The sequence below is a fragment of the Podarcis erhardii genome, assembly GCF_964252035.2.
Source record: "Podarcis erhardii genome assembly, chromosome: 2".
Lineage (NCBI taxonomy): Eukaryota > Metazoa > Chordata > Lepidosauria > Squamata > Lacertidae > Podarcis > Podarcis erhardii.
In genome coordinates this window covers 51466371-51478858 of record NC_138498.1, presented here as the reverse complement: position 1 = coordinate 51478858, position 12488 = coordinate 51466371, and positions in this window count along the sequence as shown.

The window sequence follows — 12488 nt, the reverse complement described above, 5'->3', positions numbered from 1 at the left end:
AAAGTGTCCCGGGAAAACTGGGACATCCCATTATTTATCGCGAGAACAGTGGCCATTTTGGTTGTCATGATTTCGCGTGATTTCTCCCCCTGAAAAAGTGCTTTTGGAGAGACTGCGATCTCGCCCCCAAAATGTGTGTTTTTGGGTGCTGTACCTGAAAAAAACACTTTTGGGGGATGAAACTGCCGTGCAAAGTCATGCGGTATCACAGCAGCCCAAGTGACCTTTGCGCTCTTGCGATAAAAAAAATGGGAAGATGGTGTCTGAGAAGGTGGCATCCCGGATTTTGGCTTTTAAGTTGTTGGAGGGCATGTTAAGTGTGGATAAGTCCTGACACAAGGCCATAAAATCTCCTTGTATCAGCTTTGACTCCAAGAGAATGTTTGATCAGGCCTAGGCTTGATCAGGCCCTGCATGAACTGAAAGAACACCTAGAATATGCCCCCAGAATCCTTTGGGTGCTCTAATAGATGCTCAGGGTCTCTCAGAAGGGGACTTGATATGGGAAAGGTTGCTTGGTGGTAGAGAAAGGTGGCAAACCAACAGCCTATCCAAATCCTGTTGTTATTCTTCTCTGCACCTTTCTTCCTTCCCTCATGATAGCTCTTGTGAGAAGAGGTTGCCTGACAGATGGATGAAAACAAGAAGACCTTCGATGTCTCCCAGCCCAAGGTGCAGTGCTGCATCTCTGGTCAGTTGTGAGTCTGAGATGAAGCACTGTAGCTCGGGAAGGGAGGAACGATGCAACGGAAGGGAAACTTACCTCTCCTCTGATGAGCTGCGTGGAGCCAGAAAAGCCCTGGCAGGTATTTCTACTGAATTGATCCAGGGGGCAGAAGAATTCAACTGGACTGTGGCTGCAAGGGCTGAAGGCTAAGCAAGAAGAGCACTCTGGAGACAACAACTGCTTATAGGAAATATTATAAGCAGAGAGGGGGCTCTTTGTTGCTGCCCAGAAAGTGGTGGTCTGCAGAATAACAACCCTTTGGGAAGCATTTGTGTCGTAGTGCGCACCTTATATGTTCATATCTGCATACAGAGAATATGCTTTTTATAACAAATCCCCACCACTGCTGCTGCTGCCTTTTACCAAGAGGTGTGTGATGTGTTTTTTCTTGGAGTGCTCATGCTTTGGAAAACAGAATGCAACTCCAGCCCAGCGCTTCCTCAGAGGCACCACCAAGTGGCAATATGGAGCATTGAGTCTAAGCAAAAAAGCTCTTCCATTCGAGGCCTGTCTTAGCAGCATCACATACGAAAAGCTCAACCTGCAGCAGGATGTGAAGGAACAAACTGAAGGCTATCCTTGCTGTCAGCCCAACCCACACTGTGTCCTCGGGGTCCAGTTTTCCCAGGAATCCCTTAGATGATAAGAGGGGGATTCCTGGAAATACTGTTCTTGGGGTCACAGCTCAGCAGCTGGAGATACCGTCTTCCATTTTTCTCACCCCAGAGAAGCCATTTGAGAGCACATGGGAAATGGAGACGACTTCAAGGAATGGGCTGCAGTCATTCAGCTCCCAAAACGCCAGCAGACCAGAGTCACTCCTGTTATGTAACCTCATGGCAGGCGGTTCCAAATCGCATCAGGCTTCCAGGAGTGAAGAAAAGCAACCACGCAGCAAAGAGAAAAAGATTTGTTCACTAGGCAGTGATCACTGTTTGCTTGGTTAGGGGCTAACTGGAAGATGGGGAGGAATCATGGCCTTTGTGTCACAGACCAGCAAGCCCCAAAACTTTGGGAACATGTACCTTCTGCCAGTCTGGCAGAATAAGCTAATAGAATAGAATATGTGGAGCTAGCAATGTCGACTGCAAAGATAAGAAATCAAGATGAGTCGGATATAAAAGAAGAGCAGGAATACTTTGGCAAATATAAAAAAATATATAACAATCAGATGAGCTTCCAAGTGGAGTTAGATATATGAGCAGTAGTTAAAATAAGTAGAAGAGGGGTGATAATTAAGGCGATACGGCTTAACAAGGACTAAATAGGACCCCATGAAGGAATGTGTGTGGAAGTCAAGGAGTGTAAGATAAACGATGACAATTGTATAACTGATGTATTAAGATATGTAAAATGCATAAATAAAAATTTTAAAAAAGGAAACCTGTCCCTTCACAACACTGATCCTTGGAGGAGCTTCCTGTATTGCACCATCTAGGAAAGGGCATTTGGGCTTCTATACCACTCAGCTCTGCACTGGTTGGGGTGTAAAGAAATAATATAATTGCTCCTTAGATGTGTTGAACAAAAGTGTTGTCCCATCATGATCCTCCACATACTCTGCCTTCCTAAAACCAGGCAAGTGAAAAGTTTCTGCTGCCCTGATGGATTGAAAAACATTTTGTGAATTAAAAGTTCCTTCTGGATGAGCTCTGTCCTGAGCAATAATGCTCTCGCTCCAGATCCTACCCAGGAAATTCCACCACATAACAACTGTAAACACAACGTGGTTTAATCCCTAAGTGGTACCCCTTATGTGATAGCTGAGCGCTGCTACATCTATACAGTGGGGATTTGATTCAGGTTGCATTGAAAGGCAAGCATGCCTAATTCTAATTCACACTTTGTGAAATAATATGCAAACTGAAACACAGCCATCCGTAGAAATTAGCACTTTCCCAAAATTTGCAATGCAGTTCTCCAGCCAAGTAATGTGTACAAAACATGCTGTGGTGAAGTGTGCCTAAAATTCCTGTAACAGTGAAAATAACACAAAAACATGTTTTATATTAGGGGAAATTGCTTTGCCAAAATATGTATATTAGGCAAGCTTTCATATCAACGTGTGAATATTCGGAGCAATTTGCACTAAAGTGCTGGATTTTTACGAAAACTCTTTAAAATATCAAAACCTGATGTGGAAATATGTAGAACCGAGTTTAAGACTGGAAAAATGAGAAATTGAGATAAACTGAACATGGGCGATTCTACCATCCCTCTGTCAATAAATCTCTGAGCTTGCGCAGCTTCTGTGAGCTTTTTGTGTTTGTTTTATGTGGAGTCAGGCACCCTCACTTCAGAACAGCGGCAAAATGAACAGGCTGCAAATAGAAACCTGAGCTGACTGAAGTCAAGGGAGACTAATATAGCAACACGCACATGACACAGCAGATTGAGTCTTTTGTTTTAAAAGGCACTTTGTGGGCTGCTGCAAAAGCCAAGATAGACAATACCAGCCTCTCTCTCTCCCTGCTGAGTAGGCAGCCCCTTGATCCCAATGGCAGACTCATCACTGGCCTAGATTAGGCCTGGCCAGAGTTAAGGGAAAGAGCACACATTCCTCATTTGAAGCAGGAAGTGCTTCCCTTCATACTATGGGCAATTGTGCATCTCGGTTGGACGGTGGTTAATCCTCATTCACTTCGCTAACATTCAAACACTTTTACAAACTATGCAGAGTTAAGTTAGTAAGCTTATATGATCAATTCGCAGCACATCAGAGAGTTGCATGCACCGGAAAACCAAAAGCAAAACTCACTGTGTCTTTTGGAGGAGATGGAGGGACAGATTATGTAGGATTCCTGGCCTACATGCATAGTTTGTATTCACACAGGGTCTATTCACAAGTTCCATCAAACACACATCAGGCTGGGGAAGCGGATGCCATCTTGACCCTCTTCCGCACATTCCTTGGCCATGGCATGTTTTGTGAACAGAGGGAGCTACAGATGCCAACTAACACGTGCAATGCTAAACCCATCTGGCAAATAGAAGAGAAGCCCTGGAGGCTGCAAATTACTTCCAACAGAAAACCTCACTGAGGCCCTCCAGATTTCTTTAATAAAAACTTCAGATGGTACAGTAAATCAGAAGGGGCTAAGGTCCTAAGCTATGTGACCTTCATTTCCCATAGCCTTCAGCTGAAGACAAATCTGGTGGTAGAGAAGAATGAGCATCTTGAATATCTAAAAATCAGAGTGTCCTGTCTACCTCACTACTCAATGAAGCAGGCAGGTTCACGTGACCCAACAATAAAACAGACCTTGCCAATTTGAGTGGGGAAAGTTGAATAGATTTCAATACAAAACCCCCGGGGGAAATGATCGATGTATAGAGCAGCACCACACTACTTGGGGATCACAGCACATCCAGTTGTTTCCTCAGTTATAAGGCATACTATAGGGATTGTTTTAAAATCATCCCTGCAGAAGAGGTTTTAAATGGTAAACCAGTGGCACTCAGTGGCTTCAGAGGGGATTGCAGGAATCTGAAATCCCGGCACCACCGGTTGTTATAAAATGATGCCATTAAAACAGTATACACCAGCTGTGCTATCCCCACATAACAGAAGGGGGCAGGGGTTGCCTTGCTATAGAAAGATTGTCAATGCTTGCAGAATTTGCTAGAAAAGGAGTGTGTATTCTAGCAATGGAGAAGAAGTGCATAGAAGCAATGTCACCTGAGAGAATGAAGACTGACTAGGAAGAAAACGAAAGTGGTGAGTGGGGCTGGAAAGCTTTGTTCCATGTAAACAGTACATTAGGTATTATTCACTGCTTCCAAGCTTTTCTTCCAGAAGCTTTGAGATGCATCACACTAACCCTAACAGGTCTGTTAGGGTGGCAAACAGTGACCTGCCTAAGGCCACCCAAATGAGCTTCATAGGTAAGTGAAGATCTGGATTGTGGCTTTCCATACCTAACCCAATTCAAGCCCCTTCAGCAAATTGCCTAGTTCAGGTTACATTAATACCAAAGTGCCATTGTTATGTAAAGGTGGAAGCAGGGTAGAGTGGGAGAAATGATGGGGAGGAGAAAAAGGGATGGCAAAGGAATCTCATTACGTACACGCATGCCTGCATGCACACAGCCCTATGGTACAAGCACACATATCTGTAGCATATGTGTGTATACTGCAATAATGGGAAACATCTAAGCATCTAAGCCAGCTCCTGAACTCCCTTCCCCATGTGAGTCACTTTGACAGTGGAGACGGGGGTTAGCACTGCCCACTTGTCAAATCAAATCAAATCAAAACTTTATTAGCAAAGCCAACAGGCCACAGCTATACAAGAATTAAAAATAGAAATAAGGATAAAAGGGAGAAAAGAACAAGCAAAAGGAGGTCCGTCAGATGAACAAGTCTGTCACTCAGATGGTGGCCCTCAATTTCATAGCTCTCTCGATGTACCTCGCGACCTTCTCTGTTATCTGACTATCCGTATCAGATAAGAGGAAATACAGTGTGATATCTGGTGAACGGCCGGGGATGGCGAGAATGAGTGGAGTAATAATCTCATTCCTTAGGTCTTTGTAAAGGGGGCAGGATAGGAGGACGTGGGACATTGTTTCCGTGTTACCATCTCCACATGGGCAGAGTCGTTTTTCAAATGGAGTCTTTTGGTAGCGACCTTCGAGTACGGCAGAAGGGAGAACATCCCATCTAGCCAATGTAAAGGCACGTCTGTATTTTGGGATGGTTAATTTAAACAAATATGAAGCTGGAGAATCAAAATGAGAAGGGGGAAAGTAGGTATACCATGGGCACAGTTTCTTTAAGATAGTCAGGTTGTTTTGCCGTTCAATGTCTTTCAGGCGCTGGCCTATTAGACACTGCCCACTTGTCCATCACATGATGCCTTTAACTTAACTTCCAGTGCAAGGATTGGAAACCCAAATTTAAGAGTATGCTCCCATTTCTTTGTTTTCTTCCTTTGCAAGTGTGACTTGAATTGAGCCTCAGCTGCAAAGGGATATCCTTTGCATCCTGTGTATGGATTCTGATAAGGGATGTAAAGGAAGTATGCAAGCCCTGCTTGCAGCAGAGATTGGCTCCACTAAGGAGCCAATTCCGGCTTGATTTGCATTGTAAGGCACTGGAGGTAAGCCCTGCTTGCAGAGGAGCAATTGGGACTTCTCTTTAGCACTCCTGATTGTTCCTTTGCAGCTGCAGCTTTACCTGCTTGAAACCTGGTGTCGGATGTGGGAAGGTTGGCATGGATGAGTGCGGGGAATAGCTTCATGGGTCAAGTAAGGCCCCTGGCAGCCCTAATTTACCCCAAAGAACTGGGGTTCCCCATGCTGCTTCAGAAGTGACACCTTGCTATAGAGACTGCGCCATGTCTTTTCAGTTACACATTATTGCAGCTAAGCCTCCACAACGGCCTTTAGGTGTGAGCGCGTGTTTATAAATTCACTGACTTATTTGGAAAAGCCAAGGAGAAATGTAATCATTTCTAGTCTCAGGGTTAAAAAGAAGCCAGTAAGAAAAAGAAAATCTGGACGAAACTGGAAAACAGAAACACAGATCAAGAAAAGGGAATGGGGGAATTAACAAAAGTGAAGAACAGAGGACAGGAATTAAAACCCAAAGAGTGGGTGGGCAGAGAGAACAGCACAGGGAGTAGTACACTGTTCTGGGAAATCTCTGTAAAGGAGAAGAGAATCAGCACCCAAAGCAAAGTGCAGCAAATGAGGCAAAGAGGAGCCGTGTGCAAGAGAATGAAACAGACATGTATTCATAGTGGGAAGAATACACAGCGTAATTATTCAAGGGAACTGCAGCTTGAGTCCTCATGTTACATAGCCTCTGCATAATAATTTAATAATAATTTATTATTTATACCCCGTCCATCTGGCTGAGTTTCCCCGGCCACGTCAATGATGAAAGGGGTATCTAGCTATTTTGTCCTCTGCAGAGGCATCGCATGAACACCAGGTGATGCTGCCGGCCTGCCCTGAACCAAAATGTGGGCAGATTCTGGTGCTTGGGACAAGAGCAATGCAGGCTGACACTGAAAGGGCAGCAGATCTCTAGAGACACTCTCATGCGGGGAGGTTGCTTCTTGTGTGTTCCTTTGCCATGCACAGTTCACAGACCACATACGTTTTGGCCAGTTTGTGAGAGGGAGAATGCATGATGTGAGGCGTCAGATTACAAGGTTTTGTGTGACGCGTCTCCCCGATGTACAGTTTTGCAAGTCTGGAGTGGATTGCATTGGTGTACCCAGGAAGTGTCGCAGGCACCTATTATGTGTGATTTGTGACGGAAGTTCTGACAGAGAGCAGCATTAACTCCACCCCTGCACTTAACTGCCTGTTGCTCAAACACACCGTGACACTTTGCAAATCCTGTTTCTTCGGTTGTTTGTAGCTTCCATGGGCTCCCACCTCCTGCTTCCATAGTATTCAGAAGTATAGTATACCTGAGCCCTCGAGGGCATGTGTTACAGGAATATTCCTTTCACTCTGGCAGGATTTATTTATTTATTTCATATGGATGAACGTTGCTACATGTGAGTCCCAACCATAGTCTGCCTTGCAGGCAGAAGGCTGCTGATTCAATCCCTGATGGTTCCAGGTAGGGCTGGGAAACAAACTCCCTACCTGAAACCTGGGTGAGGCACTATAAGGCAACTTCCTCTCTCGCTACGTGGTACAGGCCAAACACAGGTTTACTCACTGAGGTTAGTCGGAGGCTTATTGTAACATTAACCATTGTAGGAAGCAAAAATCATGTCAAGCTTGAAGGCTTGTGTACTCCTTTGTGATTTTCAGTTTGATCCTATTAAAGGCATTATGCCTGGACCTTTCACTTGATCATGGGAAACCACCAGGGGTGGGGCTTTAAGGATTGGCTCCTTGTGACTCATTCCCAGGAAATGCTGAGACATTGGCATTACCAGCTGGGCTGGTTCCCCAGGTCACCTGAGCAGAAAAGCCCTTGCCAGGTTACGTCCAATTTGGGAAGGGCAAGAGAGCCTTGGGACACAGCCCTTCATGGCCATATAGACATCTCTCTATGTATGTATCTAGCCAGCCAGCCTTCCCCAACCTGGTTTCCTTCAGATTTTGGGGGCTACAACTCCCATAAATCACATCAACCTTCCACTCTGCTTTGAATGTGGCTGGAACAGGCTCACATTGAGGGCCATAGATCAGTTCGGCAAAGTCCCTGCTTGGCATCCAAAAGGTCCCAAGTTCAGTCTCTAACATCTAACCAACTCTGAGCTCGGTAGACCAGTGATCTGACTCAGTATAAGGCAGCTTCTCATGTCCTGGGTTCCCATGTGACTAGATCAGGCTCACATTTGAAGGCACAGGTCTGCCACTCTTGTGTGTTACGGTACTTAGAAGCCTTCTGAGGCTGACCAGGAATATTCCCATCCACACTCCCTCCCTCCAACACAGAGAGTTGTTTTTGGAGGGGTTGCAAAACCATGGCCCTGTGTTTGACTAGAACCCTAACAAAAAGCCAGCATCCTGGGGGTTAATGGATATCAGCGTTCCAGTGGCAGTTGCTGACTCAACTTTGTACAGCGCAAGTGGGACACACCCAGGTGAGGTGTCTGCAGGGCTGGCGAATGACGGCAACACACCGCAGGTGAAAAGAACAAAGCTAGGCAAGCCTGGGAGAGCGAGTTCTGGTTGGCCCCACCCCATGTCCTCCTGCCTGCCTCCCAACCCTCCAGTTAGTTTCCAGCATTTCCCCAGCTCATGAATGCATAGTCTCTCTTTAGACCCAGTGTAGCCCCAGTTCACTGGAGCTGCAAATCTTCCACTGTGCAGAAAAGAACAGACAATTCTTTCCCCTCCTTTAGGAACCAGAATGCTCCAGGCGTGTTCCCTGAACAGGACTCCCAGGGCTGGTTGAATGGGGCTAGGCTAGGATATGAACCCTGTCAACCCAAAGCAACATCTGGGCACATCACCAAAGCCCCCAGAGCCACAGATTATACCAGAGATGAGATTTAATACCAACTGTTTCCATGGACTTATATATTTCTCCGCTGCCAAGCTCCTCAGGGATTTAGATTAAGCAAAATACAGAAGCTTTGTATATATAATATCAGAGTGTTCATAAATAGAGCAAGAGGCAGGCTTTATAGCCTCCTTTGCCATTTCACTGTTCAGCCAGAAGGACAGAGGAGGAGCCAAGTTAGTCTGAGGCAGCAAAATTATCAAACGAATCTTGTGGTGCCAAAAATGCTAGGTACATATTTATTTATTGTATTTATTATATATGTATTCGGAGTTCTTTTCAGCCGGAACTTGCCGGAACTCAGTTCTGGCACCTCTCAAGTAGGTGCCATTGCCATGACAAGAGAACAAAGGAGGCGTTCATGGTGGGTTCTGGCAACTCATTTCCTATAAAATTAGCATGGTATCTATTTCAATTTTGCAGGCCCCTGTCATACCTGTTATTTGTAAAGTGCCACGTTTACAAATATGCTATATTAATAAATAAAGCTGTTTTCACCCAAACTAGTTGCCAGCTGGGTGTTCATGGTATACTTTGGGTTGATGCCATTTATTTCATGAGCTGCCGAATGCTGTGGCCTGTATACTGTATGGACATGAAGAATTATCTCAGACTTCCTTCAACAAGGGGGAAAAAAATCTTGTATACAAAACCCCTGCAATTGATTCGTTTTCTCTGATGGTCATTTACCTGACAGTTAATTCAGGCATTAAAGGGCCCATGCCATCAGCAGAGAGCAGGGGCCTGATTACTATTTCATCTAGCCCCGCCCCCAGTCACCTGGTTCTGCCTCCTTCCACATGGTGAGGAGTGCAGGTCTGCAGCAGAGAGTGTGCTGTCTGCTTGTGCCCCACCCCACACCACATGGTTTAGAAATCTGATTGTGCCTGGTTCTGAATTGCACAGCAAGGCTCCCCACTATAGACTTTCTCCTCCAATAGATGAAGGCTGGCAGCAGGGCTAAGCGACACAGATGTGACAGAGCGGGCAGAACAAACTATCCCTCACATGTTTCCCATTATATACTCATTCACAACTTAAGACCAACGAGCAAAGCCATGGCACACTTCCCATCTTATAGGGAGGTCTTTTTGGAATGTGCCGTGGTAGAGCTCCTCCACTCTTCCCATTGGTGGAGCCACCCTATGCTTAAGGAAGCACCTGTTAGTCCTTTTCTCAATGAAATATTTTTTTCTGTCAATCTACGGGTGTTTCCACGCGTGGGTTTATTGTACGATAACTGCTCCATGCGCATGCAGGGGCTTGGCACTGTCCACATGTGACATCATCATCAACAAAATGCCAGTCCACATCTTATGTACACACACACACACACACACACACACACACACACCTATTCAATCTCAGGCAATATAAAAGCACTCCTGCCAACCTAGCAGTTCGAAAGCACATCAAAGTGCAAGTAGATAAATAGGTACCACTCCGGCGGAAAGGTAAACGGCGTTTCCGTGCATTGCTCTGGTTCACCAGAAGCGGCTTAGTCATGCTGGCCACATGACCCAGAAGCTGTCTGCAGACAAATGTTGGCTCCCTCAGCCAATTAAAGCAAGATGAGCGCCGCAACCCGAGTCGGTCACGACTGGACCAAATGGTCAGAGTCCTTTTACCCTTTACCTTTAATATAAAAGCTCCTCTCAAATTATTTAATTGAAAGAGGCACAGGACACGAAAGAAATAGGTCTGATGAGCAGAGCTAGACTTCAGGACCGCTGGGGCGAGGTCAAGCATTATTCCAGTGACAGATAGACCCACGAATTATAGTGCTGGTTTGTTCTCAGCCACACCACCCTAAATACACACACATCCTTTTGTTAAAGAAAATGCTTAAAGAAATGTTAAAGAAAAATGCTTCAGGGCTGGCTGAAAATTAAGCATCAGCAAGGCAGGGCGGAAAAAAAGCAGCTTCCAAAATGCAAACAAAGCTTCATTTCCTAAGTCCTTCAGTTCCAACCATCTCCGTTTCATTCTGCCTCCCTCCCACTTCATTTCAAACAGACTGCCAAGCTCCTTGATTTGTTTCAGATTCCAACTGGATCCCAAGCATTTTGTGCTGGCCTCGGGCACACCCACACAGCAGTTTTCTTGCAGGTTTTGTGCTGCTGACGTCCGCCTGTTTTGTGCAACGTCGACACAGTGTCCATCTCATCAAAGTGCCTCCCCACATTTCCCCTCCATTTAATCTGGATTTGCTGTTTCCCATGGAAATGGTAAATCTGGATTAAGTGGGGTGGGAAATGAGATGGGATAGCATTTTGATTAGGGATGACATTGTGCAGACACAACGTTCCCAGCACGAAGTCCAAAAGAAACTGTGGGGTTGAGGAAACACTCATCTCCCTCAGGTGCCCCATTAGAGCCTGAATGTTTCTATCTGGATTGGTTGTTATTGGGAGGGGCCTGTGGCTTCTCCAGAAATCTCCCATCAATCTGTAGCCTCACAATGAGCATGATAATCTCCTCTCAGTCATCAGTGGCATAGAGCTGTGATAAGAGTCCTTTGCCCTTAGCAGTCCCCGGTGAGATTCATCCCAGAACTGTGTACGAAGAGGAACTGGCTCAAAAGGTTAAGGTACAGCAAAGTACAGGTTGCCTGTGGCCATGTTTTGACTCCTTATATTTCCCATACCAATCTTCAGGCCACTTGTGATGTTGCTTCATACCATAATCATATGGCCTTTTTCCAACGATCCACTGAAGAGCCATTGAAACAGGCCTACATTCCTATCTGTGACTCCAACAGCCTTACAGCATTTCCTGTCACTTCAGTTTTGATGAAATGAAGGTCATGTCTTCTTTCTCTGTTCAAACATTCCTCTTATTGGGGAGAAGAACCAGGATCAAGCAGGGTTTTTCTTACATTCTAAAGTCAAGAAAAGGGCTCAGCATTTCTAGCAACTGATGACTATAGCCCAGAGAACTCTCCATAGCTGCATAGCTATTTGCTTGGGAGCATTGATGGTGAACTGGTGGCATGTAGGATCTTGCTCGACTCCATTAGACCCCGACAACATGGTCAATGGTCAAGGACAATGGGAGTGTAGGCCAGCAATGTCTGGACAGCCCTATGTTTCCTACTACTGCCCTCAGAGGGGACTCAACATGGTGCCCTCCAGATATTGTTGGACCACAGCTTCTATTATCCCTGACCATTGGTCATGCTGTCTGGGTCTGATGGAATCCAACAACATCTGGAGGGCATCAAGTTGACTACCCTCACCCTAGAGCACGAGGAAAGGTGTATGGTGGGAAGGAGAGAGAAATGTTTCATTGCCTTCAAAACACTTTGCTGAAACTTGTTCTCAAGCCATACTCTGACAAGTTCTGAAAGATAAGGGTCTTTGTAAAGCACACAGTTCCGTAAGTATGACTGTACAATGCAACCTATCCAGATGCATCATTGTGGGGAGCTTCACACTGATGACCAACGTTTTGAGAGAAGAACTGTCTTGGGAATTGGTTTTGGGAAGAAGCACAACTGTGTTCCATTATACAGTGGTACCTCGGGTTACATACGCTTCGGGTTACAGACGCTTCAGGTACAGACTCCGCTTACCCAGAAATAATACCTTGGGTTAAGAACTTTGCTTCAGGATGAGAATAGAAATCGTGCTCCGGCGGTGCGCAGGAGACCCCATTAGCTGAAGTGGTGCTTCAGGTTAAGAACAGTTTCAGGTTAAGAACGGACCTCGGAACGAATTAAGTACGTAACCAGAGGTACCACTGTAACTATCTATCATCTGTCTGTCTGTCTGTCTGTCTG